Raw genomic sequence first — 21,886 nt, 5'->3', positions numbered from 1 at the left:
ATATTTTTCCCTTAGGAAAGGAATAAGCAAAACAAGGATTATGACAAAATTTAGATACTTTCATTTTCTCATAAACATTGTAAAACAAAAGCAAAATATACTTTTATTTATTTTCTGTTGAGTCAAAAGAATAAAAATTCTTCAGTTCTCCATGGCATTGCATCCAGGCAGTCCAGTTCCTCTGTGGAGTTCCATCATTGAATTATATTCGGTGAAGATTACAGAGCTTCTTGCAAAAGCAGAGCTTGCCCAGGGAAGAATATCGCATTTATATATCACAAATAAAAAACTACTGCTAGAATGTTATAAAGATTTAGGATTTAGATTTTGGAGCCAAAGACACCTCTATACTTATTGTCTTCTTCTTTATGACTATTGCCACTATCCATAATTCAAAATTATAAAGGATTTATTCATAATAGGAAATGGGCTGAACAACTCAATTTTAGAAATACCTGGAAAACAGAGATTATTGGAAAAACAATGCTGCATTTTGCTGAGTTTTAACTTGCAGTATTTATTTTGACAACCTTTAAAAATTTCATGTAAGTAACAGAAACTCAGTCTTTATCAACATTTTCAGAATATGGTGTATGGACTCTGTAAATTCCACCAATGCCCTTAAATTCCACAAACAGAGTGGGGCTCCCCACAGAGTGCTCTGCAGCAAGCTTGTATCAGAGAACAGCTATTTGCTAAATCTTTCTAAAAATAAGTAACTTGGGCATTTTTGTTAACAGTAGTTAATTTGAACAACCTCATTGTAATGTGTCTTAATTAAGAGATACCTGTTTTTCCCAACTATAAGCCATTTTTAGATGTCAAACCAATCCAGGTTTGCAAAGCTCTGACGTAAGGCTGAAATGCATTTTTTCAAATGGAGCAGATTTCATTATTAAATCAAACCTTCCCACAAACAGAACAGATAGCAGAAACTCTAATAACACATCCGTAAGTCTTTCATTAAAAGCTGACATAGATATAGCAAAGATAACTAAAGTCATGTGGTTATTTAAATAGATTTTTCAGAGTATAAATATTTTTCACAGTGAAATTATAGTAAAGTCTCTCAGAAAATTGTTGCAAAGCTGATTTTCTTGTAAAAGTGAGAGAGATTTCTGCAGTATTTATATACTCCTACACATGATAAATGGTGTCAGTGCTGTCTTTTTTATTAGCATGTCTTTCCTACAGTATTTATGACTTAAGAGGATTAATAGTATTGGCTGCAGTCAAATTGAGTGCAGAGAGCACTGTGAAGGCTTCTCCTACGTATTTTAACTAAACTATTGCATTTTAGGAGAAACTCTTAGGCTAACAACAGAGTTTGCCTTTTCCAGTAAATCCTTAAAAGATTTTCTATTGCAATTTTTCCATGCTTCAAATGTGCTTTTTACATTATTCACTATAGTCAAGCACTTGCTTTGAGGATAAACCTTATGCTACATTCTACGATGGGGAGTAAGAGTTACATTAATAATGGGTGTTAAGAAGAGTGTAAATATTGAGTGAAAATGTATATGTGTATAATTGAAATATGGAATCAATTATTTGTTGTGCAAAGTGTGAAATAACACCTACAAGCAATACATCTGAACATAAGTTTTAAGGACAAAATGTAGTTTTCCTAGATGATTTCTGGATTATGCTCCTCATTTGATAGTGGTCTGCAGCTCAAAGCAAGTACCTGAGATGTGTCTCATCATCACAACAGCTCTTTATTTGGTGTAACTACTGGAACAATGTAAAATAACATAGTTATCAGGCAACATGCTTTTTTATAACAAAGTCAAGCAGTCTCCTTCTTGCCTGAGGTCACAGCCCGGCCCAGACAGTGTTTGGTGTGAAGGGACGTACAGATACACAGCCGTGGGACACTTCGCCCTCACACACACAAATTCTCATTACAGTGGCAACTCCCACTGCAGAAAGGAGCCTGTTTAGATGCAGAATTAAGTGTAGGATTTATGGTTAATTTGTTGTGCCCTCTCCTGCTAAACCAACAGGAGTATTCCAGAGGAATGAGTACAAAGAAATTGCCAATAGTAATATCTAGAAGGTCATCGTCCTTATTTATTCAGTGTGTTAATCCAGCTATCAGAGTCTGTGTTCCATGGAGAACCTCCTCTGGGACAGGCACCAGCCGTTTTTAACAACCAGCATTTACAGTCTCCAATATTTTATCACTCTGCATTTAATAGGAGAGGGAACCTTCCTTGTTCAGCACAGCTTTACAAATTGGGATCTTAGTTTTATGAATACAGCAAAAACTTTTCACTTTGGTAAATAATTAGGCATGAAAATTTTAGCATGGATAATTCCTTCACTTTTGTACTGGTTTCACATACTTCAGACTTACTAATTCTCCAGATTCCAAATGAATCACGGCCAAAATCTCTCAAGTTTCATGTTATTACCTGTCACCAGTACTATTTGCTGTGTTGAAATGAAACCAAAATCAGCTCAGGCACACTGAATGTGTTAAAGGGAATTCGATCCAGGTTTCTAGTTGATTTAAAAGCAAAACAGCCTGTTCAAATCAAGACTCTTTTCATAAAGTGAGATTTGGTTTTCAACTCACACCAATCTATGTAACATTCATAATTTATAAAAGTGATTTTTAGGGTGAAATATAGAAACAGGGACTTAGAATAAAATGTTCTGTCAAAAGAATGTTTTGACGTATTTCATTAGAAGCAAAATGGTCTTTTACAAATCTATTTATTTGAAGGTATGCTAAACTTATGGTTGTGCAGATCAGCTTCTGATTTCAAAGCCTTGTAGAGATGTCAGGTAATAGAGACACCTGTTTCTGCTGTTCTTGATTTTCAGTAGGGATTCTCTAATTAAAGAAATTTGATAGTTTCATTATAATTTATACCACAGGGATTTTTACAACAAAATGTTTAGTGTACACTCTTATACTGTAGAAAGTTTTATCAATATGACAATAATGACATAAAAATCTTACTGCCAGTAATTTTACAGAGGCAATTACTAACTGTTTTGTCATTTAGACTTTATCTTTGATCATGTAACTTCTTGTGAGTCAAATGTCTAGTTGCTTTATTTATTATGTGATATTAGCCTTGTCTAGTACAATTTAGAATGTGTTTACAGGTGGAAATTATTTCTGCATGATAAACACATTATATTTTCTATATTCATGCTCAATTTTCTGTTGTCATATAGAGTATCTGTAGGTTGCAGGAATAGATTTGTGCAGTTTATAAGTTGGTGTCATAAATAGAGTAGGCAGCAACAATGACACAATAATAGAATACTCCATTTTTTTCAGGATTTCTTCTGATCTTGTATGTAAGAAAAATAATATGCTGACTTTTCATTTTTTAATCCTCTAAGGAACATAGTGACTTTAAGGATAATTAATCCCTCCTTACTTTGGGTGTCTAAAATCTAGGGACCATGATGAACAAGAAGACTGTTTATCAGTGAAGAGTAATGAATACTGTCAAAGAGTGATTCATCCTCTCACATGATAAGCATCTAAGGTAGGTAGGACTCAAAGAGGAATTTGCTGAGTTTTGAGAGATTCTACTCTGAATCTGGATTTACCTACAAAACCAGACACCATCTTTAGGGGGGTTAAGCTGTTAGGTAACCCTACAATCATTGAAATGTGGGTTTTATAGAAAGGGGGTATTTCCTTTCCATCTACTAAAGCAAACCATAAGGGTGTATATATAGCTATATATATCTAAATATGTACTGGTTAGGTCTTGCTCCTTAAATGATCATTTTAATCACTTAAATTTGACCTTGGCTAAAAACAATCAATATGGCTGTAAATCTAAAAAGTAAGTAGAAATAGATACTTCATTTATAGGAGTACAGATAAGGTATTTCCCATATTATCAAAAATCATTTAATAAAGATTTATTAAATTTTTAAATTTTGTTACTTCACTAAGAACTAAACTAGTCATGCTCTGTAGGAATACTTTCTAATACTCTACTCAGTTTATACTCCTCTGTAAAGACCTTACCATTCAGCTCTGTAGTATTTTTTTTTCTATAGAGGAGGACTATATTCTTTCAATTCCCTTCATCTTTACATTCCATTTGCTGCTTTACTAGGATTAACAAAGCATTCCAAGTATTTTAACAGGAAAGTAATACATTCACAAAAATTCTCATTAAATCCTTATCTTCAAGTTACAAAAGACTGCACTTTTTAATGATTAAAAACCACATACTGAAGCAGCACATACTTAGAGAATGATTCTGACAGTACTTTGGTTGGACAGATTTGGGAAGATCCCTCTCTTCGCTACCACATCCTTGTGTCTTGGAGTTCTTTTACTGCCGTAATAAAGACTGAATTATTACTCAGGGACATAATATGTGTTTATCAAAGCCTAATGAACACATCTGTTATTAAAACAAATCCAATATGGAAATGTGCAGTTTTAAATTTAGAGGATCAAATGATATTTGTGTTTGTACGAGGTAAGGCTACAAATACAGCTAAATAGCACCTTTGCATCAAAGGTTTATTGCCTTGCAAGATTTATGTCTGTTTCATTAAAATCTGTAAGGATTCTTAATTCATACTATATTATTTTTAAAATTCAGAAGAAACTCTATGTAATTCTAATCAGTACTGGAATACATGATGTAAGAGCAGACGAGGTGCATTATCTGAGCAGAGATAAACACCAGAACTTGTTGGGATGAATTCCTGTGCAGTACTCCTGGTGCACCACCTCAGAGCCATTACTTCAGAACAGTTTCTTTACCTCCAAATAAACAGAATTCCCTACAACACATTCTGAAATGAGGAGTTTCAGAATCAGGGCCTGCTCACAATATGCATCCTCCAAAAAAACCACCAAAAAACTGCTGGCCTATTGTTTTAGATGAGGGGGCCCTTGAAGTGCCTTTGTAGATTACTTTTGCAATGATGTATGACACCCAACCTAACCTAATAAAACCTGATTTTAAAAGTTTAAAAAATCTGTTTTAGGCAAGAAGAAGAGTCTAAAGTGCTACATCAGTGATCTTTTATGATATATGAGCTTTATTTTACCTTAAACATTAAATCTGTCAGACCCAATTTAAGACAATATTATCAAACAATATTCTCTTCCATATTATCTTAGTTTTGTTAGCTCCTTACAGCACAAACTGTGCAAAATATTCTTAAACCTCAGAAGACAAATGCTATCTGTCTGTTTTCTGTGCTCGCCATATGTGATCTATTCATCTTAGGAAATACCCTCAGCTAAGTTGTTGGTGTGAATTTGAAAGACAGTTGATTCTTTAAGCAGTGTGATGCTCCTGTAGGCAGCCAGTCAGTTCATCTGGGACATTTCTCGTTGTTCCTGCATTCTCACAGGTTACTATTTATGATATGAGCTTGCATAAATTCCCTTGATCCACTGGTAAAAAGCCAATGGAATGATGATCCATTAGTATCCTGCTTTCTTCATGCCACAGGGAAGGTACAGTAGTTTCATAAGATGTGCTACCTGCTGATTATCACAATAGAGACTATGACAAAACAGATATCTGCTGATTATCACAATACAAAGGCCTGCTGCTGTGAAATACCACACAGCTGGGAGGAATTTCATTGCACTGCAAGAAGATTTTAACTTCACAAAAGGCTTAAATTGAAATGTACACCTTAGAGACCATCCTCCCAGACTGCTCCCATTCTGAATCTTTTAGAGCTACTCTTAGCACCAGTTGCTTAATAGTGGAACTGTCTCCTGTATCAAGAGACCTCTAATTTTAGTGTCCTTTTTCATGAAGGCTGTATCCCACACCTGAATTTACACATACATGTCACTGTCTGGTCTGATGTCTAATTTTTAATATTCTGGATTGGATAATCAGAAGAATCCAGAATAAGCAACTAAATATGTGAACTTAATAAATAACTGATTGAAAAATAATCTAATAAATTATTGAACTTATTTAATTAATTGAAAATATCTAGCATGCCAATAGCAATACTTCTGTGCAATTAGCCTCAGAGCAGTTCAATTTAAAAAATAATAACCCCTAGTTGACTAATATTAATATGGTGAATAAATATGCTACCAAGAAAACTGTTTATCCTTTCAAGGAAGCCAAGAATCTGCACACAAACAATTTCTGTCTTGTAGAAGAATGTGTCTGAGAATACAGAGGAAAAAAAGCCCGTGCTCTTTCTCCTTCAAAACAGACAGGAGTGTGTTTATTTTCACCAAATATACACGCGTGACACTCTTATGAGTATTCAGTTGCTGTAAGAGCAAAACTTTTTTATTCTTTTCCATAAACATCCTGCACATGCATCTCCCATGACTGTGCCCTCAATAAAGGAGGCAGGAAGTCATGACTGTCAGTGTATTCAGTTGCGAGCTCGCAGTGGGAAGCCAAGGCAAAGGACACAATTCTTACACAATGGGCAAAGGTACCTACATTCCACAGTGCCAAGCAACCATCAGTTCCAGAAGTTCCTAGTCCTTACCCTTGCCTTACTTTGGGCATCTGGGAATCATTGAAATCTTGCAAATAACTGAAAGAATTACCTGACTTGTCACTGACCATATCTTGCTAAAGTGTACATTTGATCTTATCCTAATTTTCTTGTCCCTTTTACCCCATATTGTGAGACAGGATATTAAAATAAGCTCTTCTTATGCCTTTGACAAAGTGTAACAACATTTGCCAGACAAAATGTCGGAATTTTCTCCTAAATGTGTTATTATTATTTCTCTAGAGCCATAAAAATTGGCATACCACAAATGACAGGGGTGCCTTAAAGTCTGTCTTAGTGGGGGAAAGGGATTATAGAATAGTATGGTTACTTTTGTAAGGAAAAAAAAAAAATTTCTAAAATAATTGTTCAATAAAATAAATGATACAAAAAAAGTCATTACAGTGTAGGATATGTCTCTTCCTGCAATCTAGGAAGACCTTTTTCCTTATGTTTTTATCATCTGTGATTAATATACTCACATCCAGGTTTTGCCAGTAAACTCTGATCCTACATCACTGCCTTATCTCTTTGTTTTTCCTTGTTTATATTACACTGCACAGCCTTACAAAAAGGAAACTAAAAGTGACATTTGGGATGTATGGCAGGATTTTTAATATTTACTTTGGCAGATCTTGGTTAAAATACAGATTTGGTGACAATATCAAGAGTCAAACACTATCAATGTAAGGCATGTAGGCCTTACAGAAAAATAATCAGGCAAAAATTTAATTAGGCGAGTGCTAAATCAAGGGATACTTAAATGCACCATATTTAGTTTTCAATAACTACAACAGACAAAACCATGAAAACAAGATCTCAACATCTACAGCAGAACAGTTTTTGGCATTGACCAGTTATTTTTCATTTTTCAGCAGCACATCAGAACTTTCTACCACATTTATCTCTTGCTCAAATGAACTAATAAACTCCTGATACAACTCTTAATACCCCTTATCAACTTGTCACGCATGGCAGTGTTTGTTAACTTGCAACAAGAAAATGTTTATCTTTTTGCTACAGTCAAAGCAAGCAGCAGAACTGAAAGTTGATGTAAGAAGCAGCTGGTAAGTGGCTGCAGTCTGGAGACTTTGCTTTACTCTTCTACTTCTTGTTCCCATGCCTTTTCTCAGCCCAAATTTTTCTGTATTCCTGATGCTGAAGATTGGCAATAATGATTTACAGCCTAAAAAATATTCCAAAATCAGGTACAGCACCTTGAATTTATTATTTTTTCTTTCCAACCTCTTAACACCTGAGTGTTAAACACATACATCAGGACTGGGAGATGCAGAATCATCACACAGAACAGAAACAAAGTCCCTGTCTCCCAAATATGTTTAAAACTCCACGTTTCTGCTGTAACACTGCCATAGTCTGGTGCGTTCACATAAAATACTGAATTATTTTTAAATGTTCTGTCGGTAGAATAGGAAAACACATTTTTCTGTTCTCTGTAAAAAGATGAAAAAATATAAAAATGTCAATACCACCCCATATTGTGCTTCATTAGAAATGTTACATTTTTTTTGTGCAATGAGATAAACTTGCTGTTAGAGGAATTGTAATATACTCTGCAGATTTGCTGTTTGAGGGTACTGCTCTGCTCGTATTCCTAGTGAAATCAGTTAAAACTGTTGCTAAAGCCTGGCTCTTTTGTTTGCCAACCAGAGTTGTAGGCAGCTTTTCAGTTCCATTATTAACAGTGATAAAGGAAATTGTCTGAGGGAGCTGGGTGAGATGAAACTCAAGATGCAGCAGTTCACCATCTCTTGCTATCTTGTGGGTGACATCTGAGAAAAAGTCAGTGAAACCATAAAATAGCAATAATAAAAGTGCAGTGGGCTGTGCTTGCTGAGCAGCCGCAGCTGCAGCACAAAGGACAGAGGCACAGGGCGCCCTGCAGGAGGGAATGGTGTCCCCCAAGTCCCGCCAGGTGCCGGGGGGGCTGCCAGGCACGGCCCCAGCCCCGCCACCGTCTCTTGGGGTGTGGTGGGACAGCCTGGCAAAGGTGGCCTTTGGGACACTGCCTCCACACCTGGCACGGCCAGGTCCTGCTTTACACGAAAACCCAGAGGCTTGAGTTGCCTAATTGGTGTAATTTTTCCACTCACACAACCCCCTCCGGGATGTTTGCAAGAGGTGTTATCAGGAAATTGCAGCTGTGGCTCCGTCTTTACTTCCTGGCAGGAGGAGTTACCTTTGGCTTTGGGTGGGTTTTTTTGACTTCTTGGAACTTTCTGTTTATTAACTGGATAATCTGGAAAGGAGGAGGTAGGAATGGAGCTGGTACAGAAAGATACTGTGTTTAAGGCCAGAGCTGACTATTCCAGATCAAAACTCATTCTGGAATGAGGTCGCAGCTGTATTTGCTCCCTCTGACAGGTGAAGTGCTGGCACATGCACCACCTGAGGTCACTTAGGTTCTGGTCAGGACATTTGGCACTCCCCCCTCACTGGCCAAAGGACAAATCAGGGCCTAGACGTCGAATCCAGAACCTCCTGCTGCAACATCCATCTCCTGATGCTCAGACTGGAACCAGAACTCTATAGCTTTCACTTCAGATATGTTCTAAGAAGAGGGGTTGTTTCCTTTTTGGTTTTAGTTTTTAAGGCCCAGAGTCTTAAAAGAATAAAACTGTGACACTCCAGCATAAGTTAGAATAACTATAAGATGATTTTATACAAATTATCAAGGTACCAAATCTAGATTATTTGAATATGAGCTCAGATTATATCACAAAGTCTATGTTTGATTCAGACTACAGTCTGGGGACTTTGTGGGCTCACTCAGTTCTCCATATTGCCAACTGCAGTCATGGGATAATTTTGTTACGGATTAGTTCAGCACTCCAAAAATGACTAGCACAGATTCCCTGGCTTCATATAGGAATATCTTATTGCTTCCTCTGAATCAAAATTAACCTGCTGCAATTCTGTTTGGTATTTACTCTGTTCTCACAGCTGAGATCTCCAAAAGCCTCAGACAGCAGTCATAGCAAGGCTGTAGATTTTGCTTTTAAAGGAATATACAAAATACAATTTATCTGTGGAAAAGCGAGGAAAATTTTGAAGTAGATTTTCCTTAAAAAAAAAAAAAAACAACAACCCAAGCCCCAGTAGCCAACAACAAAAAATAATTTTAGTTAAGAATTCCAGTTTCTCAGTTGATTATTTATTGGGTAATATCACCTGTTAAGTCTAACTACTGAATAAATTAATCATCTTCAAATATTTCAGCTCCTATTTTAATTTCTGAAATATAAAATAGGTCATCTTGATGAAAGCTGAGTATAAAATATGTGGTTTCTTTTAATGATTTTTATTCACTTTCATTGATTCCTTGTATTGCTACAGTGTATGCACACAGTTTACTTCCAGCTATAGCCGAAATTATGTCAGCCATGGACTTCATAACTGACATTTGTACTTGTTGATAATACAATGATAAAGATCCACTTTAGTCAGAACCTTGGCACTAATGATTTAAAAATGGGAATAAAATTGTTTGCATACATTCAAAAGTTAACGAAAAATAAAACCATTTACACATCTTTAATCAGCTGTAAATGGCAACAAATTAACAAAATCTGAAACAGTTTAATATAATTGAGAAATGTAGTAGTGGCCATTTATTGATGGAGTCTATGTTTGCGTTCACTTCTGCTCCCATAAGTAAGCATTCAGTGAAAAGATCCATTGCAGGCTGTGATGAATCCTTCCTTCACCTTTACTCCTGGCCACATTCTGGTGCTTTATTCTATAGACTTATTTACAGCATCTGGTTTCTCTCTTGCAGTTGCTACTCCTCTTGCTTTAGCTCTTTTCCACCTCTTTCTCTAGGCCAGTATGGAATTATTTGAGCTTTCCTGAGCAGCCTCCTTGTGCCACAGCCCAGTGCTGCTGCCTGTGCTCAAAGCCTGGCTCTGGAGTCACCTCCCTACAGATAACAGCACAGGAGCTGCACAGGGACCCCTCAGAATGGGCTGGAGCAGAATTGACAGTCTCTTAATTCAGAAAGAAACTGGATCTAACATACTGGAAGTGAAATAATATAGCAAGTAAATAAATAAACACTATTAAAATGGATCAGCCAAGTTCTGTGTCCTGAATAACATTTTAAATAGTGTACACACAGTTGAGGCAGTGTTCAAAACTTGAGATAAAAATGGGCTTATTCAATACATAAATGAGATTAGTGTCTCTTATTCAGCCTATTTAATAACTGCATGACTTTTCTTCTATTTTTGTTTATCTAATATGAGACTGTTGGTAATGACAAGAATTTAATATATCAGAAAAAACTAAAATGCTGTTAATGCTCTTCCATTTTGTAAAAGAATCAAAGAATTCTCATATTACTCCTTTCTTGGCACATAAAAAATATTTAATATCTTTTCCACTGTAGAAATTCTACTTGAAAAATTACCTAGTTGCTACTGTTCTAACTTTTAGAGCAATTTGTTGATTCATGTTAATGTCTCTCGGCCCTATAATTAAAAGAAATCAAAATCCCTAAGAAGAAGCCAACAGAGATCTGTGCTTTGCTCATATTTAAGAAAACAATCAGAGAAAAAAAAAAAATCTTTTACAAAATGTTTGATACTGAAATCTACTCACAGCCTATTCCCAGAGTGCTGTTAGCTTCAGTGGACAGTTTTACAGATGAGTTTTGCAGTTTTTCCTCTTGGGCTGTATCAGAGCCAAAGATTTTTGTGACATACTATTTCATACCAAAATGATTTGAAGACTTAAACAATTTGAAGCAAGTATTTGAATTCAGAAGTTTAAGCATGCATCTTAAACCATGTGCTTGACCCTCATTTTCTAATGCTTATTCTTCAGTGATAAAAATGTGTAAAAAAGATGACAGTTGTATGTCAGGTGATTCCTAGTAGATATAAAAGGGACTGGAATATCATGTTACTTGTTTTGATCCTGTTCCTTGAATTTAATCTCGGGCTTGCTAGCTGTAAACATATATTTTTCTTGAAAGTAGTGTCCTACAATAAATGTATTCTTACATACTTACAGAGCACACATTCAGAAGGAATCTAACTTTTGCTATAACCTCTATGTATATAAGCAGGTATATATGCAAGAATGAGCTCTTCAATCAACAAGTTATTCATGCAAGAAATTATATGAATGATTGCTTGCGCTAGGAAAAAAAAATAATTCTGATATCCTTGAAAGATTAAATATAAAATGGTAACATAGGACAAATAGAAAATTAGATCAGTTGTAATGCTCAAATCTATTACAGTATTCTTTACATAGTACTGTGACTAGCATAGCCTTCAAAAGACTTTTATGGAAATCTCCACTCTGATCATATTAAGTCTTCTGTATAAAGGTGATATAATTTGTAGTTCAGAGAGTGCTCCCTTCACTGGTCCTTAATACTGCAGAACTCCAGAGAATATTTGCTGTTGCATGCTTTTTCTTCTAAGCATTTTCAATTAGATGCAGAGTCTTTACCTAGGAGTGTCACTTGGAAATAAAAAGAATGCTGAACATACACCTTGGCATGTTTAGAATAAAAATATGCAAAAAACCTTTATGAATAATATTAATAGCTCAATTAATTTCATACCTTGTAAGTAACTGTAATTATAAAGCAGCTGGATAAGCCTCAAGCCAGTCTGTGTTATACCTTCCATTTATGTCAGAAGTTACTAGGGATCATCTTGTGATCAGTAGTCCAAATAGGAACACTGAAATATTGATATGAATATTTCAAATTAATGTAATGACTGTGTTTTCTACTCTCTGTCTATACATGAATTTGAAATGCTGTTGCATGTTGCAGTGTTTTGTGTTGAAGGACACATGCCAGCATGTTTTGATCTGTGAATACAATATTGTTCAACACTGCTCATTCTGTCCTTCTAGAAAGGAATTTTCTTGTTCCTGTAGTATTTCTCTGGCAGCAAAAGTTCTGAGCCTCAGTCGTATCAGCAAGCCTACTTTGTGACCTGTAGGACGTGGCTTGACCTGTAAGATTTTTGCTGCATGAAAAATGAAACACACTCCTATAGCAGAATGAAGAAGAACATCTCTCTGGAGATTAAACTTAAATATAAAAGTGGTTTGGTGAATCCACCCAGTTAGTTTCTTTCCTAGGTCACCAAATATTTTGAAGGCTATTTAAAGATATTAGTAGACACTGTCAGAGGGACCATGCGACACCATCTATAATTCCTTTTAAGCGAGTCGGTGAAATCAAGAGTACATTTAACACAAAGCAGTGACAGTACTGTGTGTGTCCCACACTCAGCTACTGAAATAAATGTTACCAGCACTGCACATGTCAAACTGATGATGTATTGCTCTGCAAGACCGAGACAACAAACCATGTTTACATGTGTATTTTCTGCCTTCTCCTTCCAGAACTGGAAGACTGCAGGCTCCAGGGGAACCTGCCACCTAGCAGGAATAAACTGTGCCTGCGAGATCCCTGGCCATCTCTCCCATCATGGGAGGAGCCATAGAGCATGACTGCATTCCCAATGGACTGTGCCATCCTGCCTTCCTCAGAAGCCTCAGCAAGAGGTATGGCCACACATAGACCTTTTGAGTTGAGTAAGCATAGTATAGCTGACAACCCACAATATCTTCTTCAAGTTTAATCATAATTTTTTTTGAGACTGTATATAAACAAGATTTGAATATTTTGGTGCATTCAATTTAAATAAATGTACTGGAGAGATATGTGCATTTGATAAATGGCCTGATGTGTATTTCCAAAAGCAGTAAATATTCTATGTGAAGCTCACTACGGGAGTCAATCAAGTTAGCTTGCAAAACATCTGTCATATTTTCAGAGACATAAATGCTAAATTCTTATGTAAAAAAATCAAGTTAATTGCACCAAAAAATGAAACTGTCTTAAGCCAAAACAGATCCCTCTTCATAATCCCATGTAGTTATCAGCATGTCCCTTGGATTTATGACTTATGACATTTATTTACCAACAGGTGGCTGTGTATCTTGCCATTTATATTTTAAGCAACAGTAAACACAACTAAAAATAATGTAAGACAAACAAAATAAAACTCAGTGGTGTTTTTAAAGTGTTTTTAGAGAAAAGCTGTATTTATAAGCTAGGTCTTCAAGTAGTTCTCACCACGCCCAGCAACATAGAAGAATACTGCAAGAGCAATAAGGATTTTTAGGGGCATTATGATAGTGTAATGGAAACACATCTGCCCCCAAAAGTCCCTCATTTTCCCTGCTGTTAAGAGCCATGCAGGAAGTGGTGAATGCTGTGGAACATCAAGAATGAAACTATAAAGAAAAGATTTTTAAGTTAGAACAACTTTCCAACAGTACTTCAGCATTTCATAATTTTCTGTTAGTCCACTGGACAGGAAAACTGTAGTTTTCCAAGGATCCTCTAATTCATTTGCTTTGGATGTATGAAATGGTTCTGTCCATGCAATAAAGTGAATTCTGAGGCAGCTACCTTAGAAATACTATTAATATTGGGAAGCAAAAAACATTTTGCATGAAGCCCAGACAATACAGGACAATTTTTCTTCTTTCAGCTCTCAAAAAAAACCCTGCCAAAAGCCACAAAAAAATCAAAACAGAAAAACAGGATAATCATCATTAACTGTTGACCTGCATTTCTCATTTTTAAGGATGCTTCAGTGATCGAGTGAACATTAGTTTATAGAAGAAAATTATACATAATAGAATTATAGAACATTTTTCATTTTAAAGAATTTTAAAATGTTCTCCAGTGAACTGTCTGGGCAGTTTTCCATACATACAGAAGGACCAGACAGAGTAAAAATACAAAAAGAATCCAAATTTTGTAGGCTGAATTATCCATACTTATAAACATCCTTAGTAAAACAAGTAGCACATTTGAACTTTAAGTTATGCCCATTCAATTGACATGCCAATCAAAAGTCACTATTTTAAAATAATCCACACTGAATAGCACTTAACAGGCATATTCTTCACAGATTCTTGTAGCACAAAGCATAAAATATAATAATATTGTTGAAAAAAAGCAATGCTCAATTCCTCACGTGAATTAATATTAGATTCTGTGTAATACATTTGCCCTTTGTTCGTGTTAAAATATAAAAAATTAACTCAATTATTTTCTCAGATTCCAGAAATTTTAACATGATCTCACTTCCACTTTTTATGGATGTAGGTCCAGTGAATTCAGTGGACATACTTCAGTCTTATACTAGCATCCAGGCACCTTCTGACAGAGGTGTGTGTGCTTTGTGTGATTTGAAATAACACTTTGATTACAAAAGAAAGCTTTAATACAAACAGCAGCAGCATCAAAGCAAAAACCAAGATTTTGCTGACCATATAGAAATTTTTAACAGCAGCAATGTATAACAACTAGAAATGCCCCTTCAGTAAAATTACTGCATTCACTTATTTCTCCTGACGCATGCGGGCCAGTTCTGAAACATTCTGAAATGATTTTTCTCACCTTGTCCTACAACCCTTTATATGTGTCTTGTTGTGGATGATAGAACACGTTTTATATTTTTTTCGTGCGTGTGTGTGTTTTGTTTTAATTCTTGTCCTGACCTACAAAAAACTGAAAAGCTTTACTTAAAAATTAATGTCTAGATACTCTTTTTTATTGGTTCATTTAGAAAGGCCATGATTGCAGTAAAAGGATTTGGATTGTCTGACTGAATCTGAGAAACTTAAAATAGCAAAAATGCATCAATACTACTGTTGAACTGTAGTCTCCCCCATTAACAGCTAAATTAAAATTAACAGTATTAACTGAAAAGATCAAAATAGTTTTGTTTAAACGTTTTTCATGTATATCAACAATTTAAGTATTCAGTATATTAGGAAATCAGATAGGACTCATTTTTAAGACTTCTTTTGGGCTCAGCTAGGAGCAGGTATGCTCCAAACAAGAAAAGAAAAAAACCCTGGAGCCTATCTGTAGAGAATTATGATTCCAATATTAAAAAAAAAAAAAAAAAGTTGGTAATTAAAGAGCCTTATATCCAACAGGGAGTCAGAGATCAGGGGTAACCTTCTGAAACCAGCTGCTAATGTGTAGTCCTGTCAGCTACCTCACAAAACCAGTTACCTCAGCAATGTGTGGGGCTTTATTTCTGTTGGTATTATCTTTATTTACTCTGTAGGTGTTATAAGAAAGGTCCTGAAAAAAATTCACAAGCTGAATAAGGCCTATCCATTCACACTTGAATACAGAATTATTGCCCTTGCACCCAAACCTTGTAAACAGGAATTATTTGGGCATTTTCACAGCAGGCAAAAACCCCTGATTCTTTGTTTCTTTTTTCCATGTTTATACCTTTACCAAATTCTCTACATGTTTGCACTGTTTGACTGAGAAAAGCATATGGCATTGCAGCAAGAGATTAGTGTAGTTATTAACTGATGTGCACTGTGAACTGGGCAAATGAGGCTTTAAATTCATTAATTTTACCAGAAGCTTCATAGTCTCAAGCCACATGGTCTGAACCACTTTTCTACCACATCTTCCATTACAGGTGCAGCTTCCAGGCGATAGCAGTGTTTTTTCACTAATATTTTAAATCCATTTAAAAAAATCCACTTCTTTGTTTTGTTTTTGCTTCCTACGTTTCTAAATACAATTTCCAAGGCAGGTAAAATGATCTTTTGAGTGATGTCTTTTAAAAATATGCCCGAACATACTGGTTTGTGTTTGCATAGACTTTCCTTGTGGCATGAGGTCCAGGTTTTACACAGGGAAGCAGTGCTGGTGTGTAACACTGCAACAGGGAGCAAAAAACAAGGCACAGTTTAAAAATCAGACCTTGGGTGTCTGTGTTCTTGCCCTGGAAAAACTCTGGATAGCTTCCTAGGAAAGGACAACTGATTCTGTAGCCTTTAGTAAGGCAAAATTTTCAGTTGTTCCAGGTCATGAGTTTCCAAACTTGAGGTCGTTACCTCTCTCTCTCTCTTATTCTATGGCTGGATCAGAGGGGAGTCACTAAACTCTTCTGTTCCAACATGGGGTCAGGAAGTGTCAAAGGTTGAGGCCTTGCTTTAGAAAATGCAGGCCCCAGACCAATCTCCAAACCATGCCACAGGATTCTGGTGGAGATCCTAATCTTTTCACTGCTTTCAATAAAATTTGAAAAGTAAACAGATTAGGCCATTTGATAATTCTCCGCTGATTCAGTGTGTTCATAAGCTGTTTTTTTAAAGGTTTGCTTAAAAATGCAGAAAAGTAATTCTAAAAATGTAGTTTTAAATTTATTCTAAATAGAAAGATAGCTAGTGGGACTTTCCATTTTATAAATTATAAATGCAATAAATAATTGGGGTTGATATTTCTAAATATTATTTTTTAAATAATTAATGACTTTTTTATCTGAAGAAAAATTACTTTTTATTACAAACATACCATCTACTTTTTATCTTCTGTAAATGTCTTTTTTCATATCAAATAGCAAGATAGACTGATCCCAGGTATTTAATTATTAATGCTCTGGATACACAGTGCACTTCAGGAGTCTCAGCTCTGAGGCCAGTACCCCAAGCTGCACGCAAACCTGCTGGGAAAACCAGTGTGAAGGAAAGAGATCAAATTTTTATAACACAGATGTTTAGGAAATCTATCACTGTTTTGTCTAATCATTAATTTAAGTAACACATACAAAATGAACACATTTACACTTTAAAATATGTGGATGATATCTTTAGCAGCAGAAAACTGTCTGTTCTACTGCACGCCAGAGACAAACAGGAGCTCTTTTTGTAAGCTTATTAATGGGAAAATATGTGAATAAAAATATTGTAAGAGGAAAACCTACAGAAGTGTAACTGTGTTCATTTAAATAGTGTATTAATTCTATAGCTAGGTTATTGGTGCTAGAAGGAATGCAAGTGAATTTTATGTCTCTTCAATAGAGAGTCAGATAGAATCTATTTTAAAAGATAATCTGAAAATGGCTGATTAACAAAGCGTGATACGTAAAGCACATCTTACTGGAAGTAGCTGTACAAAATTACATTTTAATTTAAGAGCTTTAAAGTAACAGTTGGTAAGAAGCTACTGTGGTATTTCAGCAGAGCAGAGCTGATCTTCACTGCTGTTTGGATATAAGTGTTTCTCTTTCCCCTTAAAAGCAAGATCCTCACATTCATGCACTTCCTAATCTCTGATTCCCTGCTCTTACATTCTCAGAATACTAGAGAAGAAACCACAGGAGTTAAACCAATCCAAATCTGACAACTAGGAAGATTGGACAGGTCTGGAATGTATTCACAAATACACAAAAAAAGTACTATAATTCAAAACCAAAAAATTTCTGCAGTTAAGTTTTTAACTTAATTGGTTTATGACAATTTAACCTTTCATAAATGCTGCTTCTGAACAGCATTATTTCACGGAAAATAGTAGCTAAAAGGCATATCAGCATCACAGTTCTGACCTAAGCTCCTCCAAATCAGATTTCAGTCTTAAAGAAGTGAGGAATTTGTTGCACTGAGGTTTGAATATGTCCTATTTCACTTGTGTTGCGATTATATTGCTGTAAAATGTAAAATGTCAGAATTCTATAGAAAACTCTTGATAATTCATCCTGGTATTCACTTGCATAAATGTACAGATCCTGCATATAGTCACATGATAAATCACATACCAACAAGTTTGCTTTAACAGTGTATCACTGTCTCACTTCAGCTGAATTTCCAGGCCTTTTTGAAATACTCAAATTGATTCAGTCTGTGTAGGTCGACATTTAAATTAACCTGACTGCAATGACAATGTGACCACAATGTGAATGTCTGGATGTTTATGTGTAGCTTAAGCAGGCGATTAGCTGGCATTAAATGTCAAAACTATGACAGATACGTTTACACCAACTGAGAGAATGCTCCTGCATGTATGCTGTGTGAATATGCTGTATATATGAAACATTCTATAAATTACATTGCGTGAGTATCATGTGTTCATTCAGTGTTAAATATCTGTGCAGTATATTTGGAACCACGAGAAAGTTCAGTGCATCTAGCAGCGTTTTCAACACTTTCTAGAATCCCATGAGGAAAATACAGCTATGTAACTTTTAAGTAAAAATAGTACTTCCATTCTTTAGGATATTGATACCAAAATGTAAATAGTAACATGAACTTAAACTGCTCTACCAAGCTCAGGTTTACACTGCCTTACTCATAAAAATATATTCTACAACTTTTACCAGTACACAAATTAGCAGTCTTTAAACTGAATCATGGAATCAACTGAATACAGACTGTACACATGTAGACACACACACAGACACTCATGAAGGAGCAGCTCGTTCAAGAGATACATTGCAACTGAATACTTCATGAGCAAAAAAAATGAGGGGGGGATTGACAATACAAATGCTACCCGTGTTTTAAAGATTTTTTCAAGGTTTAAACTGTCTCTCTTTTCTAGTTACTGTCCTTTCTCCCAAATCACCTATATTGAGTAACCACCCTTTGAAAGGTGACTTTTTCTTCAGCTTTTGCTGGCTTTTTAACAGAAAACCACCACCAACAGTTAGAAAACTTTTATGTTTAACTTTCAGAATTACTGTATTTTCTATCCACTTTTTATTGCTGAAGAAAACATTAAAGTTAGAACATGATTATTATAAAGTGTATAGTAGCCCTTTACTAAGTGCAGCAGTAGTTTACTACTAAGTTTACTGTCCAATGTAAGAGCCATAATGTGCTGTTTTCTTTTGCAGAACAAAGTGACCACCAAAAGCGGGACTTTGTGGGCCAGTTGGATAAAACATAAGCTCATCTCGCCCCCAAAACCCCGACTCTGGAACCACAGCCTTCCAAGATTCAATTTGTAAGTAAAAAGTATCTTTGTAAGATATGCCGAATCAACTGAGAGTGGGTAATTTCCAGACTAATCAAAACAGAATCTTATAGCCCAGTTGCAATACACCCTCCTTCACTTTCTGGACAGCAGGAATTGCTAACAGATAGTAATTGGTTTTACTCATATTTTATGATCTATTTATCAAGCAGGTAAGAAGTACCTTTTCTAAGAGTCTATAAAATGACACAGAATAACAGTTATTAGACCCAGCACTCCCAATATCTATTAAGATTTCTTCTCAAAGTATGTAACAAGTTCTTTATCTATTCTACTGTATTTCAGACTAAAATTGACACATTATAGAGAAATGTCTGTAATTATTCTAAAATTGTTATTTGTACAATAAACTAGAAATAATTTTCACTTTACTTGAAAATAGGTCTCTCCTTACTAACAATGATAGTCTCAAGTATTCAGCTGTACGTCATCATCTTAACTACCCTCAATATTATGTTTCGTAAGAACTTATTTCAAAGACGAAAGGACAAGTAAAAATTCACGGACAAAAGGAACATATAGTCTAAATCTTCACTTTATAATTCCAAAAGACCTTCTAAATAAAATCCAAGTTTAAAAGCATTATAGTTTACACTTGGATGGCTGAAGTAGGTTAATGCTGTCAGTTACTTTAAAAGAAACTAATTACTCTGCTTGAAAAGCCACTGTTACATTCATTCTGCTTTTGACAATCAAAATGCAGAGCCAAAGAATGCTGTCCTAGCTGAACTGCTTTATAATCATCAAATACATCCTGAAAGGAAAATACAGAGGAGTTGATAGAAATTCTGGCTAAGTAGAAATGTTTAAATAATTCCTCTTCCTACAGACCATACATTTTAAATGATTTATTTATGGCTGTGATGATTTAAGTGATTTTTCTGGCCATGCTTTCACACGAGCTGATCAGACGGTGCGTATCGACACCCCTCCGCACGCGCATTTGTAGTTATTTGTGCCTGGCGAAAGTCGCCGCAGAAGACATGCGGAGGCAGCGGGACGGGACCGGTGGCCGGACGCCGTGGGGAGCGGACACCGTGGGGAGCGGACACCTGTAGCTCCCGAGGGTGCTGGCACGGCGGCGATCCGCCCCTTCCCCGCGGGGCGCGGCGGGCCCGGCCCCTCGCCCGGCGCGCCCCCTCCGCGGCCTGCGGCAGGTGGGCGCGGGGCTGCGCCGGGAGCCGCCCGGGGCCGCGCGCCCGGCGATGCGCGGCCCCGCGGCGCCGCCGCTCCCGGGGCGCCTTTCCGCGGCCGCGCTGCCTCGGCCGCGCCCGCACGCCCGGGTGCCCGCCCGCCGCGGAGCCGCCCCATCCCCGCGCAGGGCGCGGCCCCGGCTGCCCGCAGAAGGGGGCGCGGGGCGGCGGCCGCACCTGCGGCCTCGGCGGGGACGTCGCGGGGCCGCGCTGCTCCCCGCGGGCGGGCGGGCGTGCGGCGCGGAGCGGAGCGGGGGCGCGGAGGGAGATCGCAACTCACCACTTGTCAGTGCCCCGGCGATGCCCCCGCGAGCCGGGAACGGATCAGCGCCCGCAGCGAGCGGAGATCCCGAGCACAGGGAGCCGCTCGCCGGCCAGGTCCCCGTTCTTGAAAGGAGACAGCCCTCCGATCCTCGCTCCGAGCCGGCTCCTTCCGTTGGCAAAATCCTGACTCATTACATAAAAAGATCACCCTGCCAGGCGCCCTGAAACATTTCTTCATCACGGTCACGCCACAAGCTAAACAAGAGGCCACATCAAGGGGAGGGGGAGAGGGGGAAGCGGAGAGAAAAAAAAAAAAAAATCCAGAGGTTTTTTTTTTTCATTAAGATCCTCTTCCTTGAAAAGGTGGGGGGGAAAAAGTGCAGGGAGAAAAAAAAAAAGAGCAGCCACTAGGAAAAAAAACTAGAGAAGATTCACTCATTGTTGCCACAAAGACACCTCTCCCCTTCCCACTCCTTCTCCATGCTCATTCCTCCAACAGTGCTACAAAGACGTGCAGTCTGCGCCGGGAGTTGTGAGCCCGAGCCGTGAGCTCCTCAACTCCGCGGGGGCCGTGCCAGGAGACCCGGGGCGTACAGTCCTCCGAGAGGAGGTGTGGTGAGTCCAAGACCGTCCGAAAATTATTTTTTTTCCTAGAAACTACCACCAAATATAGTAACAGGGAAGGGGTATTCCTAGAAATTCGGGAGACGTCAGAAAGGGAAGATTTGTGAAATTCAGCTTCACTTCCTGCAGAGGGCTCCTAGCACAGGAATAAAAAAAAAAAGGCAATAAAGTGCTTTTCATGCTTCTCTGATCACATAATGGTTAAAAAAAAGAATGGTAAAACACTTAACTCACATTTCTCCGATACAATCTAGTAGTTTCATAAGGGAAGAATGCTAATCAGTAACCTCCTTTCCTCATTTTCTACTAATGTTTATTAGATGTCTATCTCCTGTATTTATTTTCCCCACATCCTCATATCAGACCTATGCATGCAGCAAATAAAAGGAATATGCATATGAGGGAAAAATGGGCCAAATGATACCCTCCTACATATCACAGAAACACTGAGTGTTTGTGT

At 37.2% G+C, this 21,886-nt stretch overlaps 1 long non-coding RNA gene across 1 annotated transcript in view; it reads left to right on the top strand.

The window, feature by feature from the left end:
- The window catches only part of LOC116452148, a 55,512-nt gene extending 35,985 nt beyond the window's left edge, over positions 1–19,527 (top strand). The window contains exons 2-3 of the long non-coding RNA XR_004243418.1: positions 12,883–13,044; positions 19,206–19,527. This is a non-coding gene — a long non-coding RNA (uncharacterized LOC116452148). The remainder of the gene's footprint in view (positions 1–12,882; positions 13,045–19,205) is intronic.
- The last annotated feature ends 2,359 nt before the right edge of the window (positions 19,528–21,886 follow it).

Source organism: Corvus moneduloides, chromosome 16 (assembly GCF_009650955.1).
Source record: "Corvus moneduloides isolate bCorMon1 chromosome 16, bCorMon1.pri, whole genome shotgun sequence".
In the NCBI taxonomy this organism is placed as follows: Eukaryota; Metazoa; Chordata; class Aves; order Passeriformes; family Corvidae; genus Corvus; species Corvus moneduloides.
Note: the sequence above shows the minus strand (reverse complement) of the source record. Positions and strands in the feature narration are given on the sequence as shown.